The 11,838-nt window shown below is 43.6% G+C and overlaps 1 long non-coding RNA gene across 1 annotated transcript; it reads right to left on the reverse strand.

The window, feature by feature from the left end:
• Positions 1-1,407: 1,407 nt before the first annotated feature.
• On the reverse strand, positions 1,408-11,588 carry LOC111825322. The gene is made up of 3 exons (XR_002828486.1): positions 11,519-11,588; positions 2,179-2,246; positions 1,408-2,025 (listed from the first exon to the last, which is right to left on the reverse strand). It is a non-coding gene; the product is annotated as an uncharacterized LOC111825322 (long non-coding RNA).
• Between the last annotated feature and the right edge of the window lie 250 nt (positions 11,589-11,838).

Consider the following 11,838-nt stretch of genomic DNA (forward strand, 5'->3'; position numbering starts at 1 on the left):
TGGCTGGGAAGATGTCAATGGGGGGAAAAGGAGACTTATGTAATACTTTAAACAATAAAGAATTTAAATTAAAAAAATGACCTAGCCCTGTCTGGTATTCTCAGTGGTTAGGGTGTTGTTCTATGCACTGAAAAGCCATGGGTTCAATTCCCCGTCAGGCCACATGCCCAGGTTGTGGGTTGATCCCTGGTCAGGTACGTGTCTGGGGCAGCCAATCAATGATCCTCTCTCACATTGATGTTTCTCTATGTCTCCCTCCCTCCCTCTTCTTCTCTCTCTGAAATCAATGAAAAGCATATCCTCAGGTGAGGATTAAAAAAGATATATGATTGCCCAACCAGCATGGTTCAGTGGTTGAGCATTGATCTATGAACCAGGAGGTCACAGGTTCAATTCCTGGTCAGGGCACATGCCCGGGTTGCAGGAGGAGGCAGCCTATCAATGATTCTCTCTTATCATTGATGTTTCTATCTTTCTCCCCCTCTCCCTTCCTCTCTGAAGTCAATAATTAAAAATATTTGTTAAAAAGATATATAATCAAAGTATATGCTATCTACAAGAGACTTACTTTAGATTTTAAAAAAACTAATAGATTGAAAGTGAAGTGATAGAAAAAGACTTCCATTCAAATGGTAACCAAAATAAAATTACGGTGGCTATAGTAATATCAGACTTTAACCCCAAAATTGTTAAAAGAGACAAAAAGAACATTATATGTTAATAAAAGAGTCAATTCCTTATGATTTAATTATGAACATATATGCACAAAACAACAAATCCCCACAATATATAAAGCAAATATTAACACAATGAAAAGGAAATAGTGTGTTTTACATTAATAGTTGAACACTTTAATATTCCACTTTCAATATTGGATAGAGCTAGGCAGAAGATTAGTAAGAAAATAGAAGACTTTTGTTGGTCTTTTCAAAGAATCAACTTTTGGTTTCATTGATTCTTTATTTTCTATTTTTTATTTTATTTACATTTGCTCTAACATTTATTATTTTCCTCCTGCTAGCTTTCAGCTTAGTTTACTCTTTTTGTTCTAGTTCCTAAAGGTACAAAGTTATATTATAAATCTGAGATCTTTCTTCTTATTTAATGTAGGCATTTAAATCTATAATTTTCCCTTTGAGCACTGTCTTCACTGAATCCCACAAGTTTTGGTATGTTTTGTTTTAATTTTCATTCATTTCTAAGTATTTTCTAATTTCTCTTATAATTTCTTCTTTGACCTGTTTATTTTTAATAGTGTATTGTTTAATTTCCATTTACATCTGAGTTTTTCAGTTTTATTTCTATTATTGATTACATCAATTATCATTGATTAGAAGTTTCATTCCACTGTAATCAGAAAAGATACTGTGTATTACTTCAATCTTCTTTAATTTATTGAGAGTTGTTTGGTCTAAAACATGTTTTTTTTGTGAAGAATGTTCAACATGCACTTGAGAAGTGTATATTCTGCTGTTGTTGAGTGGAGTGTTCTCTATATGTCTGTCAGGTGTAGGCTGTAAGGGTGAATTTTGCCAAACATTTAATAATTCCAGAAAATAGAACATTTTCTAATTCATTCTATGAAGCCATCAGTACCCTGATACCAAAGCCAGATAAAGACATCACAAGAAAACTACATACCAATATCATTGTGCATATTGATGCAAAAATCCTTAACCAAAAATTTGCAAACCTAATCAAACAGGATATCTAAAGGATTATATGTCAGAATCAAGTGGTACTCACCCAGGAATAAAAGGGTAGTTCAATATGTATAAAACAATCAATGGAACACACCACATTAATAAAATAAAGGGAGAAAAACGCATCACATAATGATCTCAATAGGCATAGAAAAAACATTTGACAAAATTCAGCACTAATTCATGGTGAAAACATTCAGAAACTGAGAATATCAAGAAACGTACTCAAGCTTCTGCCACCATGGCATCCCTGGGGTCATTGGCATTTTTCTCCCTTCTGTGCTCCCTCTCTTGACTGGACGTCTGGCGTGAGATCTCAGACCTAGGGTGATGAAGATTTGGTGCTTGAAAATGAGAGTCAGACATCTTGTGAAGCATAAAATAGAAAAGCAGCAAAGAGATGGAACTTGCCTAAGCCTTCAACCAAAGTTTTACCACCTGCTGAACAGGCCACACAGAGAGGTTCCAGATTTACCTGAAGAAGCTCCTGAAGCAGCTCAAGAAGTAGTTACTGCTGCTGTCCGGTGTCCAGGTGGGAATGTCCTGAGGAGAAGGTTTATATTTATTTGTTTGTTTATTTATTTACTTACTTATTTCAGAGAGGAAGGGAGAGGGAGAGAAAGATAGAAACATCAATAATGAGAGAGAATCATTGATTGGCTGCCTCCTGCACACCCCACAGTGGGGATTGACCCCACAACCCAGGCATGTGCCCTGACTGGGAATTGAGCCATGACCTTCTGGTTCATAGGGCGATGCACAACCATTGAGCCATGTCGTCCAGGCAAAGAGGAGGTTTTTAAAATCCTAAAGTTCACAGGTTCTATTTGACTGGATGATGAAAATTGGGTACCACACATCCCTATAAAGCCTTTCTACTTCCTTTCCTAGAGGCCTATGGAAGTGTAGGGTGGCCAGTCATTGCAGGACATAGGAATAACTGTGGATACTGTACTCAAAATGGAAGAAAAAGAGCCAAGCAACTAGAAACAAGAACTATCTATTCTACATAAAATCAGTTATGTTATGACCTTACAGGACAGTAGAGGATTCACATTAAAATCATGCCATACCTTGACTGAGCTCAAAGCAGTGAACACTTTAATGTCGATATCCATGGGAATATGTAGACATAAAGGATTAGGAAAGGAGTGCTCTCTGCATATAATGATTTTGGAATATGCTATTTTATAATGTACCAAATGAGAGCTCGGTAAAAATGTATACAATAAAGCTCTCAATAACTTATTTTGTTCAGCTGATATCATTATTATGTTGAAAAACAAAACCATATGACTTTGGTTTCCGCCTCTTCAATCCATCTTAATTACACTATATTTCACAATTCAGTGAAACTCCTCATAGTCTTATAAATAGCAATGTTACTTCTGCTGTATCCCTAGAAATTAAAAACTTTAAGAGAATATTCAAAGCTCCTTACAGCTTTAAAGTTTTTTTAAGTATAGTTTTATTGTTGATAGTAGTACAGATATTTTGTCAAATGCTTTTTTTTTGCATCAATGAATATAATCATGTAGCTTTTCTTCCTTAACATGTTATTGATTACATTGATTAATGTTCAAATATTGTACCAGGCTTGCTTGCCTGGGATAAACCCCACTTTGTCATTCTGTTTATACATTGCTGGATCTGTTTGCTATTTTTTTTGTTGAGTATTTCTACATTTATGTTAAATAGTATAGAGGTAAGCGCTAGCTGGTTTGGCTCAGGCTGAAGGGTACAGGGTTTGATGCCAGTCAAGGCCGCATACCTGGGTTGCAGTGTGGGAGGCAACCAATTGATGTATTTCTCTCATATCAATGTTTCTCTCTGTCTCTTCCCCTCCTTCTACTCTCTCTCTCTCTCTAAAAAAAAAAAAAAAAAAAAAGGTATAGCTATAGTGTTCTATAAGTATAATGGTCTAAAATTTCTTTTTTTCATTGTCTTTGTTTTTGCTATCATGATACTGCGAGCTTCATAAAATGAGTTCACTCTTATTTTCTGGAAGAGATTGTTTGTTTTCTCATTTAAATAGTTGGTAGAACTCACCAATAAAACCATATAGGCCTAGAGATTTCTTGTTTGGAAGGCTTTTAACTATAAATTCAATTTCTTCAATAGCCACAGGACTATTCAAATTATCTATTGCAACCTGGCACATTTTAGCAGTTTGTAGTTTTCAAGGAGTTGGTTGATTTCATTTAAAGTTTGTGTGTATAGTGTTGTTTATAGTATTGTTTATTGTCTTATTCGTGGTTTGTTTGTTTTTTGAGGCAGATATTTTAATCCATGCCCAAGAAATTTAACTAAAACAAATAGATTTGGGATCAATAGAGTTGTGTTGGTGAGGATGTGGAAAAAGGGGAACTCTTGTGAACTGTTGGTGGGAATGCAAATTGGTGCAGCCACTGTGGAAAACAGTATGGAAGTGCCTCAAAAAAATTAAAAATAATTCTGACTTGTGACCTAGCAATTTCACTTCTGGATATAGAGCTGAAGAAATCTAAAACATTAATTTGAATGAATATACCCCTATGCTCATTACAGCATTATTTACAATAGCAAAACTATGGAAACAACCCAAGTGTCCACCAATAGAGGAGTGGATAAAAAAAATTGTGGAATATTATTCCACTATAAAAAACCCCCACAATATCTTACCATTTGCAATAACATGGATGGACCTAGAAGGTATTATGCTAAGTGAAATAAATCATTCAGAGAAAGACAATTGCCATATAATTTCACTTATATGTGGAATCAAAAGAACATTATAATTAGAAAAAAACAAAACAGAAACAGACTCATAGATACAGAGAACAGGCTGATGGTTGTCAGAGGGGAGAGTGTTCTGGGGCGTGTGCTCCCTTTTCCTCGATCCACCTGGGAAAGAGAGCGTGAACCGGTTCCTTCAAGGGGAGGTGTATCAGGGATTGAGAAAATGAAAGACAGACACAAAATAGAAAGCAAAGCTGGGCCTGGGTGGACTTCTGTCCTCTTCTGGCGGAGAGGCAGAGAGCCAAGACCCAAGGCAGCGTGTTTATTTTATAGTACCGGTCCCAATTCCCCAAAATAGAAGGAGGTTTCACCAAAACTCAAGATAAGGGAGGTATTCCAGGTACTTGACTGAATTTACATAATAAAAACCCATTCCCAGCACCTGGGCTTTGAAGAGTCCAGCTGAAGGCATTCTCACCTTTTGGCCAGAAATGCCCCCAAGGTAGGGCTATGCCCAAGCCTTGGGTTCAGTCAACATAACTTAAAGAAAGCCATGGCGCCTTCCCTGCCAGGGGGCCTCCCACAGGAGAGGGTTGGGAGAGTGAGTGAAAAGGGTGAAGGGATTGAGAAGTACAAATTGACAGTTACAAAATAGCCAGGGGATGTAAAGTACAGCATAGGGAATATAGTCATTAATACTGTAATAACCATGTATGGTGCCATGTGGGTACTAGAAATATCAGGGGGAACACTCTGTAAAGTCTTACTGTTATGCCCAGATTTCAGGATCCCCAAGAAACCACACCAGGGAGCCAGCTGTGTCCGATGCAAAAGCAAAGAGTCTTTTATTCAAACCCGGGCTTGGCTCCCCTACCCCCCTTACTGGCACAGCAGCAAGTGGCAGAGAGAGACCAGCCCTGTGGGGAGAGAGGTTTTATAGCGGGGTGGAGTAAGGGGAGGAGAGGGGACTGTGAGCCCTGCCGATTGGCCAGGCGCAAGTCGGTGTCTCGTTACACAGGATGTGGTCATATCTATGGCGCGCACTTCCCTTGATTGTCATTGGTTAGTTTAAAGAAATCCTGGGTGTGGCTAGCAGAGGCTTGGGCTTCTGGGAAGAAGCCTTGCCGAGCACATGGCTGCCCAAAAATTGAGGACACAGGGTAAGATGGAGGGCGTAGTCCTCGCCCTTTCACTTACTAGTTTCTGAATCTCCATGGGTCTGTAATGACAGTCCCTCTTTAGTAATCATATTAATAATTCTTAGGGTGGTGCTGGGGCCTGGAGCTGGATCTAAGATGACAGTGGTGGTGGTGGTGGTGGGGGGGGCAGGTGTCGCAGGACCCTTGTGGCCCTGTCGGTGTTCCCCTGTGACGGCCTCTCACCTTCGGAGACTCAAACCTCGAGATCCAGCGGCGAACAGCAGGCACGCGGCCAGCATCGCCCTCCACAGCGAGGAGGGTGAAGATGTGTGTGCTCGGTGTCCCGTGAGACAGAGGGCAGACATGCGGGCAGGCGGTCCTTCGTCCTCACCCTGGGCTGCAACCGCTTCCTCGTCCAGCTCATCACACCCACAACCTCCTGGAGACCTCCCGAGGCCGTACTGGGAGCTGTCAGTGTTCAGCGACCGAGGGCGGAGCAGTGCCCTGCAGTATTCCCAGTCTCATGGCCACCGGCGGTCGACCATTTCTGGTAGCCTCAGTGGACACATTTGACACCTGGAGCCTGATGGCCAAGTCTGTCAAGCACAGCGAAGGGCATTTGCACAGGATGGACATCCCCCGTTTGCATTCCGGGCTGGGTCAGGGTTAGGGTCGGCAGGGGAGGGCAGTTGGGGGCGACCTGTGTTCTTCATTCTGTTACTGAGATCATATTTTGGTTATTGTATTTGCAGTCTTAAATTTTTCATTTGTTTCTTTTTAATATCTTCCATTTATTTACTGAGATTTTTTTACTTTTCCATTGGTTTCTAGAGTATTTGTGATTGGTCATTATAGAATTTGTCCTTGTCAGAGATTCCAACGTCTGTGTCATCTTGGTGTTAGCATCTCTTGGTGTTAGCAACCTCTTCCTCCCCGCCCCGCCCCCCCTCCCCCCCCATGCAAGTTGAGATTTGGTTCTTGAATACCAAGGAATTTTGGATTGTTTTCTGGCTAGTTTGAATATTATGTTATGAAACTCTGGGTCTTATTTAAATTCCACGGAGAATGTTGTTATTTCTGTTTTATGAAGTAATCCCCTTGTTAAGTAAGGTCAGGTCACAAATTCTAACGCATTTTCAGTGAGTGGTGGTTCCCATGTCAGTTCAGTTCTCAAAGACTTTGCAGCGTTGCTTGGACCTGTCCTCCATGTATGACACCAATGGTCCGTCTGTGACCTGAGCAAAGTTTATCTTTTAGCTCAGTTCTCGGAGTGTTTGGTAGGCTGACTGGGCCCAGATCTACATGTCTGTGGTCCAGGAGTCACACCTAACGTTATAATGCAGGTTTCCTGCACTTTTCTTTCTCCCTTTGTATAATCTCCCCAGCACTTCCTGCTTCGATGGGATTTCTATTTCCAGGCTGCAGACAGAAAGCTGGGCTTTACCTGCCCCGCTCTGCCACATGCTTTTACAAGTGCACTCACATCTGGAGCCAAGAGAAGGGAGGGCAGAAAGCAGCAGGGTTTTGTCCCAACCCCTTAGGACCACAGTGTAACTGGTTGGAGAAGAAGGTTTTATTTCTTCTGCATGCCCCCTACTGGGGATCGAGCCTGCAACCCTGGCATGTGCCCTTGACCAGAATTGAACTTGGGACCCTTTAGTCTGCAGGCCGATGCTCTATCCACTGAGCCAAACCAGCTGGGGCTTTATGCCTAGTTTTTACCTTGTTGGGAAAGGCATCCACTATGGGCACTGAGTTCGCTGTAGTTTCTTCCTGAGCATGCCAAGGATGTTTGAGTGCTCACTGCCTGGGCTACTTCTCAGGGCTTGAAGTGGGCAACCTCAAGGGATGTGTTAACATGTCTCCCCAGCAGAGGGCAGGCTTGCCTCTGCTCTCTGTAAAAGCAGCGAGTCCCCAAGCTTGAAGTTCCTCTTCTGTAACCCTCTATGTGAAGGCATCCATCCTGTGCCTTTGCATTCCTTCATGGAACCCGGTGGGCATGAGGCAGCAACACAAGAGTATGATGCACTCTCGCTTCCGCAGTAGCTAGAGTGCATCATACTCTTTTGTGTCTCTGACCAGAAGTCTCTGCCTTCTACCAGCATCCCCGAAACAGGATCTAACAGGCCTGCTTGATAGCTTGTAAATAGGGTAAAACTTTAGCATCTGCCCAGTTGTTGGCAATTACTATTTCTTACATGCAAGGGTTTTCATGATCAGGTTTCATAAATTGTGCATAACACCACACTTACTTTTTTTCTACTAGGTTTATGCTGTTACATCAAGTGAAATAAATTAATTTGCTCAATCAACCAATATTTAGGATTTTTTCCTTCATTTAAAAATAATATATAACTTGGTAATTTTTTAAAAATATATTTTTATTGATTTTTTACAGAGAGAAAGGGAGAGGGATAGAGAGTTAGAAACATTGATGAGAGAGAAACACCGATCAGCTGCCTCCTGCACACCCCCCGCTGGGGATGTGCCCGCAACCAAGGTACATGCCCTTGACCGGAATCGAACCTGGGACCCTTCAGTCTGCAGGTGGACGCTCTATCCACTGAGCCAAACCAGTTAGGGCTAACTTGGTAATTTTAAAGTACTTTTTGAGGATAAATTCTCAAGAATGTATAAAAAGTATTAAATGTAATGAGCATTTTCTTCATAAATTGTCTTGTTAGAAAAAAATTAACTGTCTTATTAGAAAAAAATGATTTTGAAAGAAAAATAATTATAGTAGAAGAAAATGCAGCTCTATGATCATATCTATGATTTAAAAAATTATAAGTGGTGAGTAAGTTCCCCAGATTGTATCTGGGGATATGAACCCAGCTATCTTCAGAGTTACAGAGTTAGAAAATTGTTATTTTTCTGTGTAAAATATGCACCACACTAATTCATGAAAGTTCTTAACCATCTGGGTTGTCTATTATAAAGCCTTTATTCACATCATGAAATGTAGCAATCTAGGTCTAATCAGGAGACAGGAAGCACACAATAGGTTAAACAGAAGTTTAATATAAAGAATTATTAGCTATGATGAAAAAGTGACTATAAGATACAAGGCACCTCTATAAGGTTCCCTTGGGCTGAGGGACAGTACACATGGAAGGGCAGAGGGTTCAGAACTGTTGGAGCAGGTGTGGCTCAGCCTACAGATGGCAGAGACATGTGCTGGTTTGTTCAAGCTGGAGCTGGTCTGGAGTTGCTGGATGAGCAACAGTCCACTTGGGAGAGTGCAGGCAGATGAGCAGTACCTGCAAAAAGGTCATCTGGCCTGGCTGACAGGGACCTAGCTGTGCAGACCCTCCCTCTGGGACACACGAGGCTTAAAGGAATTCTGTTAATCACAGGAAATATATTAAAGGTGGTATTCAGGGCTGAGAGGCAATAAATTGATAACACATTAAGTACTGATATATTCAACCAACTTTTTTTTGAGGTTTTATTTAACTATTAGAGGCCCGGTGCATGGGGGAGGGGAGTCCCTCAGCCCGGCCTGCACCGTCTTCATTCCGGGACCCACTGGGGGATGTCCATAGGGATTGGGCCTAAACTGGCAGTCGGACATCCCTTTTGCAATCCAGGACCGCTGGCTCCTAACTGCTCACCTGCCTGCCTGCCTGGTCACCCCTAATAGCCCTCCCTGCTGGCTGGGTTGCCCCTAACTGCCCTCTCCTGCCAGCCTGGTCACCACTAACCATCTCTGCCTTGCCCCCGCCACTGTGGCTTTGTCCGGAAGGATGTCTGAAAGATGTCTGGTCTAATTAGCATATTACTCTTTTATTAGAATAGAAGTATAGATATGCCTGCAGGATCGGGCCTAAACCGGCAGTTGGACATCCCTCTCACAATCCGGGACTGTGGGCTCCTAACTGCTTATCTGCCTGCCAGCCAGGTCACCCCTAACTGCCCTCCCCTGCCAGCCTGGTCGCCCCTAACTTCCCTCCTCTGCCGGCCTGGTTGTCCCTAACTGCTCTCCCCTGCCGACCTTAGTTGCCACTAATTGCCTCTGCCTTGCCCCCGCCACCGTGGCTTTTCCAGAAGGATGTCCAGAAGGATGTTCAGAAAATGTCTGGTCTAATTAGCATATTAGCCTTTTATTAGTATAGAAGTATAGATATGTCTGTGGCATCGGGCCTATACTGGCAGTCGGACATCCTTCTCACAATCCGGGACCACTGGCTCCTAACTGCTCACCTGCCTGCCTGCCTGATCACCCCTAACCACTCTGCCTGCCTGCCTGGTCGCCCCTAACTGTTCTCCCCTGCCTCCCTGGTCACCCCTAACTGCCCTCCCATGCTGGCCTAGTTGCCCTTAACGGGTCACTTCTGCCGGCCTGGTTGCCCCTAACTCCTCTTCCCTCTCGGCCTGGTCGCCACTAACCGCCTCTGCCTTGGTCTCCACCACTGTGACTGTATGGAAGGATGTCTGGAAGATGTAAGGTCTAATTAGCATATTACCCTTTTATTAGTATAGAAGTATAGATATGCCTACGGGATCGGGCCTAAACTAGCAGTTGGACATCCCTCTCACAATCCGGGACCACTGGCTCCTAACTGCTCACCTGCCTGCCTGCCTGATCGCCCCTAACCCCTCTGCCTGCCTCCCTGATTGCCCCTAACTGCCCTCCCCTGCCTGCCTGGTCGCCCCTAACTGCTCTCCCCTGCTGCCCTGGTCACCACTAACCACCTCTGCATTGGCCCCCGCCACCGTGGCGTTGTCCAGAAGGATGTCCGGAAGGATGTCTGGTCTAATTAGCATACTACCCTTTTATTAATATAGATAGTTCCACCTGGCCACCATTTGGTGGGCTGTGTTGAATGTCATTGCCCAAGTACTGAGGGGTGTGCAGTGGGTAGGCTCTGCCTCTGGGCCCACAGTACCACCATCTCTTTTCTGTCTTTGTCTGATGCATCCTCAGGAACAAAACCCATCTGAGGGGCAAGGAAAGGACTTTAGCTCTACAGAAGCTAAAGTGCTCAAGTCATAAAGTCAGAAAAAAAAAATGGATTGGGAACCACCCCTCACAGGTCCACTAAGAGATACAAATGCTCCAAAGCCCTTCCAAGAAGGATTAAATGCCAGTTAACTAAAAGCAGCCCCCGCCCCATGTCAGGTCAAAATGCACAGGATATGCAAGGTTTCCTATAATTAAGATCCCTCCAACTTTTCTGATTTCTGACTGTGGCACGGACAAATTATGGCGTCAGTATTAGTGAAGTGATCATCTAGAGCCCCTCACTTCTGCAGAAATTTAGTTCTTAGAACCACTAACCAATCTTCTAAGTAAAAACATTCTCCCCTTAGCTCAGAAAGAGTACCTCCCTCCTACCTTGTCTTCCTTTAAGCTCAACCTCATGAAGCAATTGTAGCATAGCTGCACTTTGTTCCAGATACGCCAACACTGGACTCTCCTTGGCATTTGTCACCTTGTTGCACCTTGTTGCAGCCTCAGCACAGGTGTGCACAGTTCGCCACACAGCAGGGAACATAGTGCAAAAGTTTAGTATTGGACTCCATCCAGAAGGGTTCAGTCAGTCAGGTCTCAGAAGGCCTCGTTAGAAGGCACTGCCAGCTAGTCATCCAGCTTTTCCGCACAGTGCTAGGCTGACAATGATTAGGGCAGAATAGGCTAGCAGCTAAAAATCCTAATTTTATTTCTATATTCAGAATCAATTCTATAACTAACAATCGATCATCAAGGATTCAGCGGCTGCTGCTTCGCACGGAGGCGAGGCAGGAGGTGGAGAAGGTTGGCACACGGCTGTGAGAGCAGGCCCCCATTCTTCATCTACACAGGAATACCACTAAGGACACCTACTTCATAGCCTTCTTGAGAAGATTAACGACACACTTCAGGTGAATTATGTAGCACAGTGAATGGCACTGACTGAGCAGTCTATACACTTTAGCCATTGTTCTCATTCGCATTTAATGAAAAAATGTGCTTACCTTCTGGGCTAGGTGTCTAGAAACGGTCTGGGAGTGCAGTTGGGAGGCACCCATGTGTGCAGACTCATGGGGTCCCTTAAATGAACTGACCTGAGCACACCCTGGACCGAGGCTTACTACCAGGACCTGCCACCAGATGGCAGCAGACGCACAGCCTGGCTGTCCTGGCCCAGCTCCAGCCCTTGTGAGTGAGTCAAACTGTGGGCTCAGATTCCGAGGCCCTGGAGGCCCACCCACTTCTCCGCGGGCATGCGCACATAGCGCCCCAGGATGCGCTGCTACGGAAAGCGGCTTCACTTCCGAACCGGCCAAGCCAGGTG

Source organism: Myotis lucifugus, unplaced genomic scaffold (genome assembly GCF_000147115.1).
Source record: "Myotis lucifugus unplaced genomic scaffold, Myoluc2.0 scaffold_21, whole genome shotgun sequence".
Lineage (NCBI taxonomy): Eukaryota > Metazoa > Chordata > Mammalia > Chiroptera > Vespertilionidae > Myotis > Myotis lucifugus.